We start from the raw sequence: 10979 nt of genomic DNA on the forward strand, positions 1-10979 counted from the left end.
TGTCATTCGTTGTCCCCCAACACAGGATCAACGTTACTAGATTCATCATAAAATTCAGCACTAATAACATTTTTATTTTTACTAGCATAGCATTTTTTATTTTGGATAAATGGAAGCATATTAATTAAAAATATGATGCACAATTCCATGTCATTCGTTTTCCCCCAACACAGGATCAACGTTACTAGATTCATCATAAGATTCAGCACTAATAACACTTTTATTTTTACTAGCATAACATTTTTTATTTTGGATAAATGGAAGCATATTAATTAAAAATATGATGCACGATTCCTTCTGTAGTGCATAAATTTGCTTGAATTTCAGTTGTCAGTAACTTGCTTGCTCATACATTCTAAAAAGTACGCATATGAGCTGGAAACCAGACGTTTATGCCATCCTACTCCATGAGCCCCTCATATGCCCACTAATCTTTTAGCCTGTACGCAGTTCAGATATATCCAAAAACAGCTAATATTAGAAATTGAAGGCGTGCTACTACACTACAAATTACCCGTTGTTATCTATTTTGGATTTTAGTCTTTACCTACTAATAAAGCAGCTAATGCTTCTGCCCGTACGTCGTTGGCGTTTTTGCGCAAAACTCCTTCCGTTTCTGGGAATTTGACCCGCAGTCCTATTTCTAAGTGGGTAACGTTTCACTTTTTGTAACGAAAAAAAATACCCAAACACACACGGGCTCGGGCTCGCGCTCACCTCCTCTCCCTCTCGCCCAGAAGTCCTCGCCGCCGCCGCCGCCACCACCCACGCCGACCGCTTCCGGCGAGCTCCGGCACCGCGCAACATGTACCCGAGCTCCCCACAGTCCGCGCCTCCCTCCCCCGCGGCCAGATTCTCCGCTCCCGGCATCTATCGCCCGCTCGCAGCCCCGCCCCCATGGCTAGGGTTTCGAGCAGGGCTTCGCCGGTGCATCTCCCGCTCGCCGTCTTCTCCCACCACGCCGGCCTCCCTTCGCTAGGCACCCTCGCACCTTTCGGCACCCTCGCACTGGGCATTCCTTTCTCTCCCCCTCACGGCTCCTCCCGTCGCCAAACTGGAGCACCAGCCGATTTGGGGCAGCAATGCCACGAGCTAACACCCCTGCGTGGGCTTGCTCAATCTGGGGCAGACGCGCCAGTTCTGGCGTGGAGAGAGGAGGAAGGTGAGACGGGAGGCCAAGGCAACGGCGAGATCCACGTCGAGCTGCCATGGCCATGACCTGATCCACGACGAGGTTAAATGGGGGCGGCTGCTTCCTAAAGGACGACGAAGCTCTCCAAGGGTGGGCCTTCTGTTCTCCCCGAGAATGATGTACCCGTGGCATGATTGCTCTTCATGTGTACGTGCTTGTTGTATTTACCTGCATCTGATGGTTCTTCCAATGTGCGTGTTTGAGAAATACACCTGCAGGTAATGGTTCTTCATGCTATGTGCCTGGTTCTTGTGTTGCTTCCAGGGCATTGAACTGCCTGCAATGATTCCTTGTGTGCTTTTGTTCCGAGTTCCTTAGCTTCTTTTGGTGGATTAGCTACTGTATAAAATAAAACAAGCAAGCAGTTCATATGGGTTGATTAGCTGATGCATGTGATGTGTATAAATGGATAATTGAGATGGGTGTGATTTATTATGGGATGTAGTCTGATTTCTAAGAAAAGGGTTTCTTCTTGGTTGAGAATAATGGAATTTGAGATGTACTGCTATGTGTTTGCTCTCCATCTTGGACCTTCTAAGCTGCACCTGGTAAAGTGTTGATAGGTTTGACGTAACTATTTTGGACCTAACACATTTTTATCAATTGTTTCAGATTGACCCGGCGAAATACAAGAGCATCTCATCTGGATTTAGCGTTCTGCTAAAGGAGCAAGGAGCTAGGGGATTTTTCAGGGGATGGGTGCCTACCATGCTTGGTTACAGTGCTCAGGGGGCTTGCAAGTTTGGGTTCTACAAGTTCTTTAAGAAGACCTACTCAGATATGGTTGGGCCTGAGAATGCCGTGAAGTACATGACCCTATAATTTACCTTGTAGGGTCAGCTTCTGCTGAGGTAATTTTTGATATCGCTCTATGCCCCTTTGAAACTGTCATGGTCCGTGTGCAGACACAACCTGGATTTGCTTGTGGGTTGAGTGATGGGCTTCCCAAGTTCATCAAATCTGAGGGTGCTGCTGGGTAAGTAAATCTCCAGCCATCTTAACAACTTCATGATTTGCTTTACTTACCCTCATCCTATGCGCTCTAACTTATTGGTTAATAATGCCAGGCTTTACAAGGGAATTGCTCCTCTCTAGGGTCGGCAGATTCCTTACAAGTGCTTTCTCTCATCATTCTGTTATAGTCTTCTAATTTGAATTGTCACTACTATGGTTGTTTCACAAATGTGGCCTGCTTTGGAACCAAATGCTCTAAAGCTGGTCCCCTGTTTCATCTAATCGGCCTGTTTATTTTTCTTTGATACCAATTGGCGATGTTTAGTTACCTTTTCTTCTCCTATATGAGCAAACTACTATCCTATTGATGGCCAACCATGCTGATACTATTCTATATTAGTTTTACCATTTCTATTTGTTGCCTAGCTTACGGACATTATTCATCGACTCCTTAGAGTCATTCACTCCACAGTTTCGATGGAAGTTTTTAGCTGAAACTCCAAAATTCACTTTTCTTGCCAAAAGTAAATATGTTAGCCAAACATGAGATTACTGTATGTATGTCCATCCACACTTGCGCTGCAGCAGAAGAGAACAACTTAGCATATATGACCCACACAATAATAAAGAATAAAGAAAAGGATTAGATATTTTTATATAGTATAAATAATAAAGAAGCGTGACCCCAGACTGTTAAATATGTGATATATATCCAAAGGAGAGTGAAGATAGCTTTTTTGTTGTGCTGCCAACTGGGTTAACAAATTCAGATTATGTTATTGTTTTGTACAACAATACCTTGCTAAACGATGGACGTCCTCAGCGAAGAAAGCCATGTCCATGACCCTCTAAAGAAGAAAGAACACAAGCCATAAGAAACAAATGCACTTTCATATACTTAGTAGAAGTCGACTCCAAGTGAAAATGAGGAGTGCATAGCCGGTTACCATCTAAAGATATTGGCATCAGAAATCCTCAAACACCTCCTTGAACAGTTAAATTGCAGGACAAGTTTACATAGACTATTTTGTAAATTGCAATTACTGAATATGAGCACACGAGCAAACAACCAGACAGTAACGGCCTAATGGGCAGTGATTATTCATGAGTGTCATCCCATAGAATGTTCAAATTCACTAAAATAAGCCAATTCAGCCCTTAACAGTCTAGCAGAACATCTCTCACAGATTTTGCCACTGATTCGTGAGTGGGGAGGATATAGATGCCAGGCGGGATATGGTGAGATACAATGCCGATGTCTAACGACAGCAGTGGGTCGAGCGACACGGGCTTCTGTCCAGCGACGCCAAGAAAGAAGCGGTAATGACGGGCGCCGACCAGTCTACGCGTATTATGGTCTTACAGTCCAATTTTGTGTTTTCATATCAACATGATTGTTTTACCGTCAATTTTCTGAATATTGTTAGTGACTAACTATTTCCTAATTTTGTTTATTTAGGTTGAATGTTGTTTCATTCCCCACGCGGCTGAATCCAACTCGGTCTTTATCCTGCCTTGGAGTTCTCTCTCATAACTGAAGCCAGGAGGTATTCGATTTATCGGATTTCGAGCTAGCTGCCCTTTTCTTGCTCCTTGCCATTAGCGCAGCCCTTTTCCAATTGATTTCACTAGATCCCCTGTTTGTACAGTATGGATGAAAAACCTTGCAATTATTTCACTAGATCGATTGATGATAGCTTGCTGTTGCTGATGAAACCGAAGAAAATGTATCTATCCCGGGCCAGTTGCCAACCAAACCAACATTATCTCAGTTACCGGTTCAAAGATGTCTCAAACCACGCACAAACATTTCAGTTGATACATACACCATAAGTTTGGTTGTCCGCTCTTTTAGATGCCCAGAAGCATGATTCTCAAGATCATTGCTAACTGAACATAAGACCAAACGTTCCAATTTATTTTATTGCTTAAAGAAGAATTGGTGTTCTGTTGTGTTATCCTGTGACACTATATGGCATCAGGTTGTTTGCTTCTATCAATTGGCACTGTTATTAATGTTTCTGTTAGATTATTGTCTACCTTAATGATCTGTTCAACCAACAGGTATGGAAGTTGTTGGTGTGGTGACCGCCGTAGGGCCCGGGCTGACTGGCAGGAACATTGGGGATGTTGTCGCCTACGCAGGCAAGTCGATGGGCTCTTATGCCAAAGAGCAGGTTATTTCAGCCAATGTTGGTTCCCATCACACCTTTGATTGATCACACAGCGGCTGCTATCGTGCTGAAGGGGATGACTGTCCATATGCTGGTTCACCACATATTTAAGGTACATTTTGTCTTGCTCCTGCTGTGTGACATACTGACCTGCTGCACATCCGCGTGAAGCACACCCACCCGCTGCCGGAGGCGTCCCGCGCCCACGCTGACTTCAAAGCCCGGAAGACGCCGGGCTCCATACTGCTGACCCTATAGAACTAAGCACCGTCATCTTTTTTGGGTAGGAGAAGAAGGCATAAACAGGGGACTCGGCGAAGAATCTACAATGCTTGTCAATATGTTTGCATCTGAACACTGAATCCTTTTTCTCTCTGTTTCTCCTGGTTATGTTGGATTCAGTATGAGTGAGTGTGTTTGTTGGTTATGAGTTGGATCGTGGTCTTGCTGTGCACATCATTGTTTGAAGCATGACGAGTTGTAAAGACCAACATTTTTCAAAATAGTGACCTAGCAGGACAAGTATTTCCCTCAGTTTGTATATTTTTTATATTCATGTCAAGTTATACACTAGACTAATTATAACAACATGTCAAGCTTATAAGGCATGGCGAGTTCATGTCAAGCACCTACAACTCGGTCGTCAACAAGTCAATAACATCACATACTTGGTTTTAGAAATTAAAGTAACAAGCGCAAACAACAATCCACTGGTGCACCACAAGGCGGCCACCACAAGGCGGCATTAGCGTTGCCGGGTGAGAGGCTGTGGTGGATCGTTGCTAGGAATTGGTTTGGTTGTGTCAGGTGTGTGCGTGCAGCAAGCCTCTCTGGCCACCTACCCCGGCATTGGGGTTAGACGGAAGATGGGTAATTAAACAAAGATATATGTGAAATTATAAAATCAAGTGATTTTCTCGCATTGTAAAGTCATTTTGTTTTACCCGTTGCAACGCACGGGCACATTTACTAGTTTTATCTAATTATGCTGACATGGTTCAACCTTGGAGTTTTGGCACAATTTCCACAACGGCGAAGCTAATTTTTACTGTTTCGAGTCAACACAAAAAATCGGAGAACAACTCCAACGGCTTTTGTTGAATACAAGCTTTTTTGACCAATGCTATTGCTTGCTGCACAGGTATCTGGAGCCACAAGTATGCTTGATGCGGAGATTGACCCTCTCTCACTCTGTGTAGCATGTACCGGTGAGCTGTGAAGTGAAACTGTAGAAATCCATCACTTAATTTGCTAGCTCTCGCATATTAACTAACTTCTGCTGCGGCTCATCAACTGGCATGAAGGTTGAAGGCACATTGACTTGCTTCGACCAATTAGTACTCACGCTTGTGGTTGACTTAATTTGGTTTAGGCGAGCGAGCTCACCTGTCAACTGATTTTGCTTGCTTTTTAGTGCGTTCGACCCTTTGATTATTTTCCGTGTCGTATCAGGCAGTCAGGTTTCGAGGTTGGATTTCCGTGATATCCATCCAGTTCTGTGTGTGTTTGGTTGGATTTCTATCTGGTTCCGAGCTCAGTATTCTGAAGCTTACCTGGATCTCACCAGTCTGATGGATCCTGCTGCATAAATAGCTGGCAGTATAACCGGGGCGGGCGGGCTCCAGTGCCGTTTGCTTTGTTTGGATTCCTCTATCAGTATTTTTTTTTTTGCGGGAAAAAAATGCTGATAGAGGAATCCAATTTTTTTTTCCGCTACCATTAAGAAATGAAATGCCAGAAAATCTTGTAAACAAAATTTTGGATTTCGTATCTTGGAGGAAAGATGAATGGTCTGGCTGTTATTGGCAGCATGACAGGGATTTGCTTCTGTATGTTGATGACAACCTTTTTTTTTCACAAACCTTTACATAGGTGGTGCGAAGAAGTAAGCATTGCACCGTTTGTAACCCCAGTTAGCCAGCTTGCGATGGATTACTATGGACCCGAACGTGTGCCTGTACTTTCTTGAAAGTTGTTGCAGTGTGTGGCCGTAGACCAATGAAGATGTCGAGTCCTCGCGTAACTTATTTGCAGGCACGTTCGGGCACGCTAACAAAAAACACTAATATATAGTGAAAATTTTGTTAGTGTAGTTTAAAAAATGTTGATACCTTTCAAAACAACATTTGTTACATTAAAAAATACTCATGGGGAAATGTACAAGTCATTAAAAATGTATGGGTCATTTAAACAATTGTTTATATAATGTAAAAATGTTCTCTTTTTTTCAGTGATGTATAAAAAATATTTATGATGCATACCAATAATGTACAATGTGCATCCAAAAAAGTAGACATCAAAAAATATATATGAAAGAATTAAACACTTATTAACAAATATATTAAACTTGTATAAAAAATGTTCATGATGTCTACAAAAATATATGGCATGTCTTTGCAAAAAGTAGACATCAAAACATATATATGAATTAAATGTTAATCATGTATTTAGAAAATGTTAAACTGTTATAAAGAATGATCCTGATGTATAAAAGAATGTAAATTTGGCTATGCAAAAACGTAGATAAAAATAAATATATTTTTAAAAAATACTAATCATGTATTACAAAATTACAAGCATCTATATCTTGGTGTATACACAAAAAGTTTCAATGTGTATGCAAAAGTTAGATATCAAAAAAATATATGTTTAGAAAAATGCTAACCATGTAGTTGTAAAACGTTAAACGTGTGTATAAAACATATTTCTGATGTACACAAAAAATGTAGTATGTATATGAAAAAACTTGACATATTTTTTTTAAAAAGTGTTAATCAAGAACGTGTACATAAAACTCTTCATGTATTTGACTAATGTTAAGCATTTATAAAAATGTTTTTGTTCTATACAAAAAGAGAAAAAACAACGGAACCAAAAAAGAAACAAATAAAAATAAAGAAAATTGATGAAAACCCAAAATGAAACAAAGAAAACAAAAGAAAATAAGAAAGAGAAGATAAAACCGTTGAAAACCTAAGAACAAAAGAAATAAAGAAAAAAGAACGTAAAGAAAACCCATTAAAACTGATAAAGAAACAAAGAAAACCGATGAAAAAAAGGTAATCAAAAGTGGAAAAAAGGGGACCGGTTGAGCGACAACGGACATATCATCAGCGTGAAGAACACATGAACCAAGCAGGCTAAATATGCTAATGGGCGGGCCCACACGAGAGGACGCCTTCAGGCGAGAGCTCCTTCCATCTGATTCTCGTGCTAACAAGGAGTTCTCCCGTAAGTGTGATGCCCCATGTTGGGCAGGACTAGGACCAGGGCATGGGTTTTTTCTTTCTTATTATCATTACCTATATGCTTGATTTACTTGCCTCAAAAAAATATGGTTGATTTACTATCATCTTAAACTTTTTAAAACGTTTGTGAGTCTGAAAAATATTTTGGAACTTTAATTTTTTCGCAAACTAGAAATGTTTGTAAATTTTGAAACAAATAAAAAAGGGAAAAAAGGAAAAAAATATAACATAGAAAAAGGAAAACCCCGGTTCAGGGAAGGTTCCAGAGCCTTCCCAAAACAGGAGAAATACAGAGTGAAAGCCACAAAACGGGCCGGCCCATGTAGCGTCGCTTCCAAGAGTTGCGCGCTAACCACCGCTGTACGCGGTAAATAGGAATCGTTCCCCAAGCAGTCCAGGAATAAGTTTCCGCCCTGCACTATCGTTGCTGGCCTGTTATTTTGGCTGCCGCCACCGAGTAATAGCCGACTGTCCGACTAGGTAATCCACCGAGTAATAGCTGGCCTGTTATTTTTGGTTATTTATGAGTTATTTTTGGGATGGTTATAGGAGCTAAAGATGTCCAATGTTGTTGGAAAAAAAATTGGCCCGGTGTTTGCCCCAATCCTCGCTCCGCCATTGACTCTGATTATCTCGATTTGGGCGATTTAGGGTTTCATTTGTGTTGCAATTTATTTGGTATGAACACTAGCACAGGAAATGGATCTAGGATGGACTTACCATGCAATATTTTTTTCCAGATTTTTCTGGATAGTTCAAGTTTTGGTCTAAAATGTAAATTTGTTTGCAAAATTCTTTTGTTATTTTGGTTAGGAATATTTCGATCTTTCCGACCTCTCATTTCTGTCACCCCGCAAAGAAACATGATCAACTATAATCGGTGGCATTTTATCAAATGGCAAAGCTAAGTTTGGGTAATTTGATGAATTGCATAGAAGGATGGGACATTTTGGTCGGGGCAGAGCAAATATGGGGCATTTTATGAACTAGCCCTGAAAGTTTTGGTGGGAGAAAAGGGAGTATAGGGAGCGGTTCATGGCGGCCATGTCACATCACCAGAGACAAAGGGGCCATGCTCCCAGGGCTGCCTCCTCCGCTACAGTGGAAGACGGCGGGGAGGAGCAACACCTCAACCCTTTGCTCTCACACACGACGCCCTCATCTTTGAGAGTCCAATTCAGGTGTGTGGTCTCGTCTTGCCATTGATCTGTTTGTGCTACTGATGCGCTTCTGGATTGTTCATCGGGTTGTATATGTGGGATGCATGAATGTGGTGTCGCGGGCACGGTGGGTGGAGGAGGCTAGTGCAACGGAGGTGGTGAACAACAAGGGGAAGCTTTGGCTGACCACCGGTGTCACACGGCATGGCAAGCTCTACTACAACGTCGAGGATATCGGGTATGCTACATATTTGATGAAATGCCGTAGCAATGCAGCATGTCCCAAATTCCTTGTATTTGATTGTGCATGCCTATTACCCATAGTCTAGACTAGTTTCATGGTATCACACTCAAAACAGTGAACTAGTGCGATATCATTGCTCAGAGATTGTGCATGAATACTGAAAAAGGCGTTTGCCCACTTTATAGATAAAGCAGAATGCAAGCAATACAAACAACATACAACCGAAAGAACAAAAACCCCAAAACACTTCAAAGATAAAAGAAGCTACAAAACAGCTAACATGACCCAAATGCACAAGCTTGAGCATCGAAGCCCTCAGCGAACTCCAGATCCTGCCATAGATGTGACCAGGCCAAGGGAGCAGCCCGCCACCGAAGGAAGAACACATCCCGTCAACTCCCATGGGGCCAACACCGATGACCCACCCTTCATCGCCGAAGAAGATTCCCCGCCTTCTTGTCTCGAATTAGAGGACGCTACACCGTCGGCTAGCAGAGCAACTCACCCCTGAGCACTCATGAGCAGGATCAGTCGGTTGCCTGGGAGAGTACGACAAGCACGACCACCACACCTCGAAGAGCCTCAACCCGAGCCACATCACCATTGCCGGAAGGAATCTTCATGCCTGCCACAAGCCACCGAGCGGGAACACAATTGAAGAACACCCACGACTGACAACCCATGCCGAAGCCCTGACCACCACCTCTACAATCCCAAGGCGGCGCCTCCAAGAAGAAAAATCACACTGGAGCGAGCGCCATCATCACCCAATCTGAAGATTTTGGCTTTCACCCGGGGTATGTAGGTGGAGGGCAAGAGCAGGATCTCGATGCCGCCTACAAGAAAGGGAACGATGCACGTAGCATCGTCGGCATTGTGGCCACCACCACCGGCCAAGGGGTTACCCTGATCGAAAGGCCCCAGCCCACAAGCCCCACGAGCCGCCAAATCGAAGCAAATGGAGGTCGCCGGCATCTAGGGCCGAAGGGCAAGGCCAGGAGCAAGGTAGGGCTACCATCATCAGATTGGATCCAAGGGACAAGATGGGAGCCCCTGGAACCATATCCACACCAGTCGCCGACCTGCCGCCTGTGCAGCCAAGGACGACACTCTGCAGCAACTGCACCAGCCACCCATAGGGTAGTAGGCGCATTCCCCGCTAGTGGGTGATGCCACCGATCCAACACTCCACGTGCAGCCCCGCTTCTCACCATGACAAATCTGGCGCACTGCCATCACTTCGTGCACCGGCCACCGAGCAGCCACGCCACGACCCAGACATGAGACTGCGCCACAGGGACCGTCTCGGGCAGTCTCGCAGCTGCGCCCCGCACGCAGCACACCATCGATGCTTGTCGTCACTTGATACGTCTCCAACGTATCTATAACTTTTGATTCTTCCATGCTATATTACCTTTTGGATGTTTATGGGCTTTACTATACACTTTTATATCATTTTTTGGGACTAACCTATTAACCGGAGGCCCAGCCCAAATTGTTTTTTTTGCTTATTTTAGTGTTTCGCAGAAAAGGAATATCAAACGGAGTCCAAACGGAATGAAACCTTTGGGAGAGTTATTTTAGGAACAAACGCAATCCAGGAGACTTGGAGTGGACATCAAGAAGCAATCGAGGAGTTCACGAGGCAGGGAGGCGCGCCCTAGGGGGGTGGGCGCACCCCCCACCCTCGTGGCTCCCCTGACCGACTTCCTTCGCCTATATATATACTTGCATACCCTGAAAACATCCAGGAGCACCATGAAACCCTATTTCCACCGCCGCAACCTTTTGTACCTGTGAGATTCCATCTTGGGGCCTTTTCCAATGCTCCACCGGAGGGGGAATCGATCACGGAGGGCTTCTACATCAACGCCAAAGCCTCTCCGATGAGTTGTGAGTAGTTTACCACAGACCTTCGGGTCCATAGTTCTTAGCTAGATGGCTTTTTCTCTCTCTTTGAATCTCAATACAAAGTTCTCCTCGATCTTCTTGGAGATCTATTCGATG

The 10979-nt window shown here is 43.7% G+C and overlaps 1 long non-coding RNA gene across 2 annotated transcripts; it reads left to right on the forward strand.

The window, feature by feature from the left end:
- The first annotated feature begins 624 nt into the window (after window positions 1-624).
- LOC123133486 (uncharacterized) lies at window positions 625-4845 on the forward strand. 2 transcript variants are annotated; one of them, XR_006465271.1, is made up of 6 exons: window positions 625-1282; window positions 1805-2168; window positions 2260-3466; window positions 3606-3693; window positions 4211-4432; window positions 4608-4845. It is a non-coding gene; the product is annotated as an uncharacterized lncRNA (long non-coding RNA). The 2 variants fall into 2 exon arrangements; XR_006465270.1 differs by having other exon boundaries at window positions 4211-4845.
- The last annotated feature ends 6134 nt before the right edge of the window (window positions 4846-10979 follow it).

The sequence above is a fragment of the Triticum aestivum genome, chromosome 6B (genome assembly GCF_018294505.1).
Source record: "Triticum aestivum cultivar Chinese Spring chromosome 6B, IWGSC CS RefSeq v2.1, whole genome shotgun sequence".
NCBI classification, from domain to species: domain Eukaryota; kingdom Viridiplantae; phylum Streptophyta; class Magnoliopsida; order Poales; family Poaceae; genus Triticum; species Triticum aestivum.